Consider the following 13261-nt stretch of genomic DNA (forward strand, 5'->3'; position numbering starts at 1 on the left):
AGGAGAGCACAAGCTCATCCGATAAATTGGAGGAGATTATTAATTTCATTCCTAAGCATTATGATTCTTTGCTTAAATTTTCAATAACTAAGGCTAAGGACAAATTTGTTGAATCCTAGAAACAAACATTCTTACAAATGATTGCATCTGAAAAGAGTAAACTCCAAATTCTCTTGCAATCCATTGATACAACATTGGAGGAAGGAGGTAAAGTTTATAAGACTTGTCTAGATTTTGCCAAGTTCACAACTTCCATAGACAAGCAACTTTCAGATTGCAAGATTAATTTGATTCAGATTTCTAACTCTTATAACCCGACAGCCAACCTTACAAGTTCTTTGGATGGTCCAATTTTGGTAATCATGGATCAAATTTTGAAATTAGAGAAGGAAAGGGACAACACAATAAAGCAAGCAACTGAGCTCTGGAATCTCATAGGTCCTCGATTGGATAATTTGTTATTTCATAAAACTGAATGTATTTCTAATATGCGAAAGGAGGATCTCACTGAATTAGACGCAATTGAGTATTACACTAGTCACTTGAATGGATTCACCTCCATTATTGACTCTTTCGAGCAAGGTTGGCACTTATTTTTCATTTTTGAAGTCTATGTGTATAGATATTTTAAAGATTGTATAGAACCGACATGTATATCTCTGTACAAAACTATTTGTGGGCACCCCGCTTTGTCATTGATGCCAAAGGGGGAGGAGTATAGTTAAAAATGTATATATTGCTAAGGGGGAGTATCAGATGTATATTGCAGATTCATGAATAGGTCAAGATGTGCAAATTCAATAACAACACCATTTTTCACATGAGTGTTGCCATCAATGCTAAAAGGGGAGATTATTGGCAATCGGCACTCATCTAGTAAGGCCAATGGCACTTAGAGTTGTCATTGATGGCAAGTCATCTAGCAACTCACCTTCTGGTGTCTATATCTTCCATCAAGATTCATTGATCTATCATTTTACTTTGTTTGGGTTAACTAGTATTCACTACACTCAACTGTTATATCCACTTTGCATTACAATCGATTAAGTCTTGATCCCGATAACATGTATTTGGAACCCCGTTAAGGATGGGACCCAACTAAGATATCTTGTGGCTTCGATTATTTTGTTCATGGAATTTTTGCTAGCATGTGAAGGCCGACATGATCATCGGAATTATGCATGTTATACCTTGTGATCCGGCAATCGATAGGATTATATTCTTCATTGAAGACAACATGGTGAAAATTTAATAGGGTATTTAAGGAGATCTTTTAGCAATGGATTACATTATTTTTGGAATGTGATTATGGTTGTGAATTAATCAAAGATTGATGATATGCATGTTGGTCAACAATAGGAAGCTTTAGTGCGTAGTTTCACATGCACAATCTCAACCAGTACCAGAACTGGGCAGAACAAAGCATCAGTGAACCGATAAACAATGAGGGTTAACAGAGCTTAAACCAAAACTTATCCAGCATGGTTAGATGCATCTTATGAGTTCATTTTTTCTTGTAATGACTTTGTAATACTATGTAAGTAAGTGAGACTTCTATTTGAGCAGTGAGCTCTAGGCAATTGGCTTAAATGCATGTGCAATCCCCTCTATGTAATATTTGTATACCTTGATCAAGTATATACATATTGTGGGTATTAGCCCCACCGTGGTTTTTCCCTTTGCGAGGTTTTCCACATATAAATATTGGTGTTATGGTGTTGCTTCTTTAAGTGTTATTTGGTTTATGTACTTTAATTTTTGGTAGATGATAATGGGTAAAGCATGATGCATATGATAGGAAATAGGACTTAGTTGTTTTAGGCCACAAGTAGAAGGCCACCTTGAGCTTTTTTCTATAGATCTACTATCATGGGTAGAAACCATAGAGAAACTATCTTGGACATTAAGCCTAGAAAGGGTTGCATACCCACCAAATAGTTTACATTAAGCCATAGTTAGAAACCAGAACTACATATTTTATGCCTTGATCTGTTCCTAAAGGGGTATGTAGGTAGTCTAGAGACAGAGTTGTCCCTAGTACTTAGGCATTCGAGGATGGGGATTAGGATTTGGTTAAGGTTGAGTTGTTGGTTCTGGAGGCTCCTTAGTCTTTCAATCAAAGGGTTTAGATAACACTAAGTGGTAGATCAAAAGTAATTCAATGCATACTCAGAAGGAATCCCGTATGGATTTTCTTGACTTCCCAAGGCTTTACGCTGAATTCTGAGGGGTGAACTCACAATAATGGTTCCCACTTTTTTGCCACTTTTGACACTGAGATGTACATTTTTAAAATAATCTTCAACTTCCAAGAACTATAACTTTTAAACTATTAAAAATTTGAAGATGATGTAAATTAGTGATTTCTAGCATTTTGTTTGTAGATTCTATATACATTTTTTTCAAATTTTTTTGAAGGATTTTTTTAAAAATTTTCCATCTCCCTCGAAAAGTAGTTTTTTACAACAAACTACATTTTTTAAGAGTGATGTGCCTCCCGAAATGCATAACTTTTTTTCTATAAATGATAAAAACTCAATTCTTTTGAATTTTGGTTTGCAACATTAATATCTAGGGCTTGCATTTGGTTTTACAGTGATATGTTCAATATTTTTCATTTTATAAAGTTTTGAAGTCCGACTAGTCATAATTCAGACATAGGTTTACGTTTGAACACATAACTTGTTCTATATAAATCGAAATTCAATTTTATTTTTTTGTTAGAAAGAAGACATCAATACCAGGGGCATAGATATTTTTCAGAATTTTTTTGAACTAGTTTCTTATTTTTCACAATGCATTGAACAGAGAAGTTCATGTTCGGTGAAAAACCAATTTTCCATAAAATTAAAAAAACAAGAACATAATAAATTCAAAATATAACAAAATTATACTCGTTGGAAAGCTTTCTCCGAGTAGTACCATCTAATATTTTGGGGTTATCAAGATTATTTCATTCGTGCTTTGAACCAGAGCTCCAAAGTCATTAATTCTTCAGAACTCTAAAATTTTTTGGGAGAAACCTCTAATTGGAGAGTTCGAATGAATAGTACTTCGAGGGAATTGGGTTCGCTCGAACCGTAAGGGTTCGAGTGAACCCCCATTCGCTCGAACCAATGGGCTTGATTTTGGACTGTACTTTTTTGTAATGGTCATGTTCGAACAAACTCGACCATTTTTAACTGTCGGGTTTCATTCGAACTCTGGCCGACGCATTTTTTGTTTTTTTTTCATTTGTGGAGTCGTATAAATGTTCATAATTTTTTTCATTTTTTATCACACAAATGATTAAAATAATTCGCATTTTTGGATGAGAGAAGACATTTGAAAATTATTTTGAGGGCAATAATTTGAAGGTTTTTTGTAAAAGCATGGGGAACAAGAAGAGAAGGCAAAATAAGACTTCAAGGAATTATTCTCCTCATGATGCAAGTATGTATTTTTAATTTTATTTCGATTTAATTTAATATGTATTATGTAACAATTAATTAGTTCAATATTTTTTATCTAATATTTTTAATGAAAATTAATTTTAAAAATCTTAATTAAATTAATTGGAAATAATAGGATTAAAAATAATCTTGTTTTAATTGGAAAGCATAATTAATTTGAGATAATACATGTGTATTTGCAAATTTCAAATTCCATCAACTTGCTTGTTGTGTAATTGCATTTTTCTCCTATATAATTAAGTCCATTTATAATAGATAAGACCTATTAAGTCATAAAATTAGTACGACCTATTATGTCATAATTTCTAGGTTCTAAATTATATATATTGAATATTTAATATACATGTACAAGTAATTTCATGTGATAGGTCCTTTAATATCACATAATATATATGTCTTAAGGGGAGTTAAGTATATTAATTGTGAAATGTTTTTTCATACATGGTCATATTGATTTTAATAATAAGGCCTATTAGGACTATTACATTGATTATAGGTCTTAAATGTGACATAAATTTATAAGGTCTATTAAACATGTTGAATAATTTAGGTGAACTATTTATATGACTTCACGTACATGCAAAAACATTTTAGATTATGAAGTCTATTATGCAATAATAGGTCTTAAATATACATAGATGTGACAAATTATAGTCCACCTACATTATGGTCCATAACAAATTAATATGAGGTCACCTTTATCGTATGCATGCATCAAAATATTTGTACTTTTAATTTTCAAAATTGGAATTTCTAACTTATCAAAATTTTATTTTATGTGTTAAATTAGTGCTGAAAATTAGAGATTGAAGTTTAATACTAACCTGAGAACAAATTGAACTTTAAACCTAAACAGGTAATTTAATTAGAGTTATAACAATAAGGTCCTGAAAGTAATTAAATTTAGTAAACCAAATTGAACGGGCTAATTTTTACATGTAAAGCTTTAAGCCAAATTCACCCCTATTCTTAAACCTAATTGAATAATCTCTTATTAATTCAAGAACCTTACACAAACTCTTAAATTATGTGCAGAACGGGCTCGAGAAGAAGGGAGTTTTGAAGCGAGAGTCAAGGCAAACGAACCTATTGAAGAACACAATATAGTTGATGAACATAGGGAGGAGATTGTCCAAGTTGAACCAATGGAGACCTTTGAAGGAGAGGGGTCAGGCTCCTTACCTCCTACCACTGATATGGATGAGCATATTGTGGATCTAGCTAAACAGGTGAAGAGAAATATTTCTTATAAAAATTTAGATCATTTACTTGAAATGGATGTGGATGAGTTGAAACGTCTCAATGAAGAACCTAGACATACTAAAAGGAGGTCAATGAATAAAAGTGGAAAAGAAATAATGTCTCATTTCAACAATCTTGATACTACACTAGAAAAAGCTCAATTGTTATCAATTGTACTTACTCATAAAGACTTAATAGATCCAATGAAATTGTTGGGTATAGATACAACAAGTCAAAAGAGGAAAACTTCTCAGCTACAAAAATCTATTGTTGATAATGTTAAGAAAGGTTTGGTGAACATTGGTAAAAAATCTCGAAAACGAGATAAGACCATTTCAAGAAGAGTGATGTTGACATCTTTAGTAAGTGAAAGATTGCCTGAAAAAAGACAAATCTCTTCACTGTCATCTGAGTTTGGTTTTAGTAGAAGGACAATATCTAAATATGTTAAAAGGAGAAAGATTTTGGATGATACTACCTCAGAAGGGAATTGGGCAATTATGTGTAGAGCTCCTCGTTCTGATAGAATTGAAGATGTTGTTAGGAACTTTGTGACAAGTTTTTGGAATGATAATACTCGTCCTTCATCAAATAGTAGAGATGTTATCAAGCAAAAGATTGGTCCTGATCGTTATGATCTCCATGTAAAACATTGGATAGACACAACAAAACATGAATTGTATGTATTGTTTACTAAAACAAACCCTCATATAAAGATTGGACAAACCATGTTTGAATGGTTAAGGCCATATTATGTGAAGTTAAACAAAGTTTTCAAAACTTCTTGTTGTCATTATCACATCGAATTTGACTTGTACTATCAGGTGTTTTGAAAGATTAGAGAAGATAGTGATGGTTTTGAAAATGCTCCTCCTAAACGAACAAGTCAATTCATAGCATCCATCTTATGTGATAAATCAGATGATAATGCAACCGGTCAAATAAATTGCATAAGTGGAATTTCTGGAACATGCGGGGACTTGGCTAAATTGCCTTTGAGAGATGAAGATACTGACGCGAGGAAGATGGTAAATTGCAAGAGTTACAAGTACAAAAAATTTGAAACAAAATTTGGAAAGGAATCTACAAGGCTAGACTATGTAGAAGAGGAAATACCTATTGGAACATTTATGGAAAATTTTTGTAAGTTGATAAAACCATACATATGCCATGGTTTTTTTGCCAAGTGGCAAGTAGAACAATTTAAAAGATTAAGAGACACTTTCCCACTTGAAACTATTCTATCTGTAGTTGACTTCACAGAGAATTACTCTTTTGCACATCAAAAAGAGATTCAATCAGAGTATTACTTTTCAAAGCAAATCACTATTTTGGTGCATGTGTGTTATCGACATGCACAGATGAATTTGGATGGTGTTGATAGTACATTTGAAAATCGTGTCATTAAGAAAGAGTACCACTTCTATATCAATGATGATAAGGAGCATGACACACTTTCTGTACAACATTGCTTTAAGAAGTTTTTTGAATATTTGAAAGATAGAGGCATAACAATAGTTAAACATTTTGTTTGGTCTAATGGATGTGCAGCACAATTCAAATCTTCGAGGCCATTTTATGCACTATGTAGATATCATTGAAATGACAAAATACCACATGTTTGGAGTTTTTTTTAGAGTGGTCATGGAAAGGGTGAACATGATGGTGCAGGAGCTTGTATCAAACATGCTCTAAGAAAGCATCAAATAAAGTATATAGGAGAACGTATAGAAGATGCACATGATGTTGTTGAATGGTGTAAGAAACACTTTGAGCAACCTAATAATCTTGGGGAATCATCATCGAGAACATACAGACCCGTTTCATATAGAGTGTTTTGGGAGATAATCGGTACGTGTTCTCTTTTAGTATTTTATTTTATTTTTTTTAATTTTTTAAAAAATGTTCCTAGTTCAAATGTTCCAATTTAACAACTTGATCTACATGTACATTCTTGTACACATGTACATTTTGCGGATGTGGATAGAAAATCAATGCATGGATGCAAGAGCGTGGAGAGGAAAAGATATTTGCATTGTGTCATGAGTATAGATAATCGCCCATGGACATTATACACTAGGGATTATTCATGTTCTTGTTCTAAATGCATTTTCGAAAACTATGTTGATTGCAAGAACCAAGAGCTTGGATATGTTAGTGAATGGAAAATGGTGCCACTAGATGTTTCTAACACATACGAGTATTCAAATGAGGATGAAAACTTTGACGACATTCCTTTGATATCTGGTGATTACGATCATATTTCAGGATTGATTAAAAAAGGTACATGCATGACGTACACATGTAAATATTTCCTTAAAAATGACATATAACTTAGAATTTATTTAACTTGTGTCAAATTGCAAGAGATATTTTTGCAGTCATAGCAGAAGATGGAAATATAGAAGGTGTTAGTTATTATTTATTGTGTTGCACAGAAGAGAGAAAGAAGTTATCGAAATCTGAGATGAGTGATGGAATGTCATTTCCCACAGGTTTGAGTTCTGATTTGAATATGTACATGTACAAATCACTTACATGGAAATTTTTAATTTCTCACGTTTCTTATATACATGTACATGCAGGATCAGTTGTAGTGCAAGGGACATATTTCCAACAATTTAAAATTGTTCAACATGGGATTCATTTCACTGAATACCAAATTAACAACAAGGTATATCAGTATAGTCACTTGGTCATTGTTGTTGGCCTGATTCTTCAAACAGTTCCATGTCGAGGGCGGTCTCAAAAGTGGAGACTAGATAGTGAAGATCATGACAAAATATTAAGTGTTATTGAAGAGTGTTCTGAACCACTTGATGTGGTATGAACTATATATATATTTAGTAATCCAAAGTACACATGTGGTTCAGCCCACATGAATTGAATTAATACTCAAGATAAATTCTAGATCTCTTAACTTGTTTTGAAACTAAAGGATAAATATTTTTTAAGTTTAAATATATTATATCAAATTAGGATGTATTCAAAGTTGATTCAAGTACATGTACATGTTTAAATGCATGTTTAATTTGTATGTATAAGGTACTGTATCTAATTCTAAATGCATCTAATTTGTAAGGAGCACTAGTTAAAATAATTTAATTAAAAAATGCATATTAAAATTAGAATGTAATGTACATTTGTAAAATTGATATAATATGGAATTAGGACATTTGTAATTAGGACATGTACATGTTGTCAACTATTTAACTACAATATACATACCTAGAAGCTCACATACCATGTGAACTATTCAATACATGACCTATTAAGTTTAGTTTGTTCATTTCATACATACTCTTTTGTTTGAACATGTTCTTTCAAATTTTAATGCATATCTACTTGTATTTCTAACATGTGCCCGTGATATATATATATATATAATCCAATCCAGTCCATCGAACATAAAGTACATATATAATCTAACATGTATGTACATGTGCACATGGAATATATAATCTAACACATGTACATATGCATGAAATATATACAATCTCTAGTCTAAACTTCATATCACATGATGCAGTGGAAATATATATAATCCGATCAAACACAACAGAGATATAAAGTATAATCTAGTCTAAACCTCATTGTACATGCATGTGAAATATACAATCTAATCAAACATGTATTTAAATCTAATCTAATCAAATATGTATAAATCTAATATAATCAAACATGTATAAATCTAATATAATGAAACATGTATAAATCTAATATAATGAAACATGTATAATCTGATCAAACACAAACCAGGTATAAAGTATAATCTAGTCTAAACTCCATGTACGTGCATGAATATATATAATATGAAAGCCTATAAAAAGATGTAAATGAGCTATAAAGTCTGGAGCAAATCAACAGGGATCATGTCAGCTACGAACTAAGTGACCATCTGAGGGGGAGTCCTGCAAAAGTAGAATTTATTTAAACATTAAATATAATATATCTATCTCTCTAGACGTGCATGTACATCATATCCAAGTAGAGTTAAATAAAAAGTTAAATATAAATTGTAACATGCATGTATACATACATGTACATATATGTACCAAAAACCATAACTAACCTGTACACTAACAGCATCTAAAGAATCTCTCCTACGCACACGCTCAGAGCTCAAGGAAGGAGTGACATGAGCTAACTGTCAATTTAAGGATTAGTCCATGATTAATTTAAATGATCTACAAATTAAAACTTAGAACTCTAGATTATTTATTAAACATGATCTATATATATATAGATTTATCCTACAAATTTGCAACATGTATACATATCTTCTAAAAATTTAAACGCACATGTACATGTACATACCTGTGTATCACCTGGAGTAGGCTGTATAGTTTGATCCTATCTCGTGATGATATCAACAACATCACTTGTGCCTGCATATCTCTCTCTAGTTGTACATATCATTGAGGAGTGCAAGGGGCTAACTAGATGAGTGGGTATCGTGGATGAAGTGTCTGACTGTAGTAGCATGTCCATAAATCTAGTATGGCTCAAATCTCTCAGCTGATCCTCAAATGAGTCCAAACCCTCATTTGTGATATGGACCTGATTAGCTCATATCTCCTCCTCAAATGAATCCAAGCGGCCCTCATCTGTGATATGGACCTAATCAGCTTGTAGCTCCTCCTCTGCAGCAACAGAGTGATCTGTAGGTGGGTCAGTGCCTGGAGCATGCGTAGAGTGATGAGAATGTTGTGACTGCCTCGGGGTATGCATCGATGTTGTTGTAGCCTGACCATCTCTGAGAATCTCCTCTCTAACATCAGCCAATGGTATCCCAAGTCGAGATGAAATAAAACTATAAGCATGTAGTAGGTCCTCGGCTAAATACTGTGACATCTGTACATGTCTACTACCTCCAACTATAGCTGCTACCTCATCTGGGGAGGGGATGCCAGCAGAAACATACCAATCATCTGAATCTGAAGCCCCCCCATGACTAGAAGATGCATGATCTGTGGATGATCGCGAACGTGGTCAACTCATCATATATCTGCCCACCCTGTTAGAAGATATGGTGGCTATTGCTGATGCAATCTGTCTAATCCTACAAATTGCTTCTCTTTGAGAAGCAATCACAACGTGATCCACTATGGGTGCCATGGATGGGACTACTATAAGAAATCTCTGGCCAACAAGGTCCCTGTGTCTAGGCAGAGCTCTATCACGCCTACGATATGCATCTCTATCAGCAATCCTGCCCCTCCCCTATCCATAATATCTTGGAATATCAAGGTAGTTTGGTTTCATCTGATAATGAACCTCAACATATACCTGTTGTGCAAAGTATAATGGTATTTGGTCGTTATTAGGATAACGACCATGGGCATCTAAGAAGTGTGGGTAAATCAATGATGCAACATGTGGGTTGATACATCTGGTAGCCTGATATCCCCTCACCTTACTCTTCTCCTGATATTGTGGAAAGCATCTCTCCTTGATGGTCTCCTTCGAGACCACCCCCACCACATCAGTAAAAGAATGAGGACCCCTCACCTCACTCCTCAACTGTCTATATATATCCTCTATAACCTCAGGTGAGAATGAGGTATGAGAAATTAAGTGGTCCCTCAATGTCCGTAAACTATCAAAAATGGACGTGAATGTACTCTTGTACACGCCATCAGTACGAGGGTCATCTAATATGACCCTCAACCTATGCAACTCCCAATCACTATACTAAAAAATAATAGCAATGCCGGGCAAGGGGGGATCCTGCTGTGGAGGATCAACATCATCAATGTGTGGCTCATGATGTGGAGCCTACATAGGTGGATCCTGATTACGAGCCTGCGAAGGTATATCTTGGGATGCCATCTATCTAGGTACATGTCATAAAGTTAAAATAAATACGTAAGCAGAGAGAGAGAGAGATCATTTTCATGAGAGAGAGAGAGAGAGAGAGATTATACATATAAATCTTCATGAGAGAGAGAGAGAGAGATCATTTTCATTTTCAAAAAATACATGTAAAATTTTCAAATATTTCAGTGAGAGAGAGAGATAAGTTTATTTCAGATCTAGAGATAACATATATTTTAGATAGATAGAGAGATCTAACACGTGTATATTTAAATCTTTGACATACATAAAAAATTCAAGAACATGATATATAACATTTGGGCCCAGATATGATTATATTTGGGCCCATATGATTATAAAAGTATTAAATCTGCAATATGTGATCTTAATGGGAATGTCATACGACCCCTTAAGACACTATGTGATGGACTAAGGGGTATGTCATTCACACTAGGATTTTATAAGGGGTCATATGCGGTTCTAAGGGGTCATGCATATGTTAGGACACTATATGATCCTAAGGGGAATGTCATATGTATAGTAGGATGTTATAAGGGGTCATATGTGACCTACTAAGGGGTCACGCATGTGTTATAACACATGCGTGACCCCTCAAGACCACATATGACCCCTTAGGACACATAGGAAATGTCATATGTATAGTAGGAATGTCATATGTATAATAGGATGTTATAAGGGGAATGCCATATGTACAGTAGGAATGTCATATGTGATCCTAAGGGGAATGTCATATGTACAGTAGGATGTTATAAGGGGTCCTATGTGACCTACTAAGGGGTCACGCATGTGTGACCCCTTAGGACCACATACGACCCCTTAAGACACTATGTGATGGACTAAGGGGTATGTCATTCACACTAAGATTTTATAAAGGGTCATATGCGGTTCTAATGGGTCACCGCATGTGTTAAGACACTATTTGATGGACTAAGGGGTATTTTGTTCATACTACAATTTTATAAGGGGTCATATGTGGTTCTAAGGGGTCACGCATGTGTTGTAACACGTGTGACCCCTTAGGACCATGTATGACCCCTTAGGACACTATATGATCCTAAAGGGAATATCATATGTACACTAGTATGTTATATGTGATCCTCTATGACCTCCTAAGGGAACGTATAGTGTCATCAGGGCATATGTGGTCTTAAGGGGTCATGTTGTGCATGTAATAGGATGTGAAAATGGGTCACATTGTAGAGGATTTATTTTGTCTAATTTGTTTAAATTTGTTATCTAAATTTTCTAATGTTTATTTAAATTAAAATTTATTAATTTTTCTAACGTTTAATTTATTATATTTACATTTGCGACATTTTTCTAATTTTCTTTTTTTGCTAATGTTTTTCTAAGTTCTGATTTACTACCTTAGTTTTCTATGTTTTTCATAGCCATTCTTTAAAATGTTGAAAAAAATATACATATATACAATTATGTAATTTTTAAAACAAATTGACACATTTCAGTCAAAACATTAAATTATCAAACATTTTTCTAAAATAATGAAAAACAATAAATTATCAAACATTTTTCTAAAATAATGAAAAATAATAAATTATCAAACATTTTTCTAAAATGTTGAAAAACAATAACTATATACAATTATTTAATTAAAAAATAAATTAACAAACAAATTATTTACTAATTTAATAAAAAAAGACATTATTAAACCAAACAAAGGGTTATTTTGTGCACCTGATATAATAAAGGTCAAAAACTAAAATATGAAAGATGCTAGCTGCTGCAGACAAAGCTCGATGACGTGATGCTGACGACTGGTTCGATCCAACCCCCACCAGACAGAAAAAGACAACTTTGATAATGACCCTTTAGCTGTCACTTTCGCTATTTTTAAAGGTTTTAAAAAACCCTAACTGAAAAAGGGTTCGAGTGAAGGGGGGGTTCGATTGAACCCAAAAGTCACCCGCGGTTCAAGCGAACCCATGTCCGCAACGTGGTTCGCTCAAACTCCCAGGGGTAGTTTGAGTGAAGACCCCTATTTCGCTTGAACACCTAGAAAATTGAACTTCCCACTTTCGCCAAATTCCTTCGTTGGCAAAAGTGGGAACCAACTTTATGAATTCACCCTAAGGTGAAACTTGATCTTTTTATATAAATAATTTCATTTACTCCTAAGGACAATGACCTCGGTGCACTCCTAGTAGGGGAGTGTAGTCTTTAGAGAGTGACTTAGGACCTAGATGGCCTTGATGAGTTGAAAGTCTCTGGCCAGAGCATTTCTTATTCTTATGAATAGATTCCTACTTTGTTTGGGTAGATGCCTACCCCAGATTGGATAGATGAAACCCTCTGCCCCATATGGGCAAATGCCTATCCCATTTGGATAGATGTACTTGAGTATGCAATTGAATCAAACACGATTAAGAATGAGTGATAAAAAATAGTCAAAACTTTTGGGTTTAGTTAAGTGGGTCCTTACAGATTCAATCCCCCCCTCTCAATCTTGTGGTGTGTTCAACATGTCGTACACTAAAGCACCCAACAACCTTGAAACACTTGTCATTGATCAAATACACTATCCTCAACATCCTCCCAAAAACATAAGGTCAAATCAATTATTGTGATAGAATGTGGAGCATTCTAGTGACCCAAACTAAAACATCTTACACTAAGAGACTAAGAACTAGAGATCCAATACTTATCTTTTTTTGTACAAATAGTTGAAACCAGGAAATTGACATAATTGTTCCTGACACACTTCCACAATC

This window comes from Cryptomeria japonica, chromosome 5 (genome assembly GCF_030272615.1).
Source record: "Cryptomeria japonica chromosome 5, Sugi_1.0, whole genome shotgun sequence".
Lineage (NCBI taxonomy): Eukaryota > Viridiplantae > Streptophyta > Pinopsida > Cupressales > Cupressaceae > Cryptomeria > Cryptomeria japonica.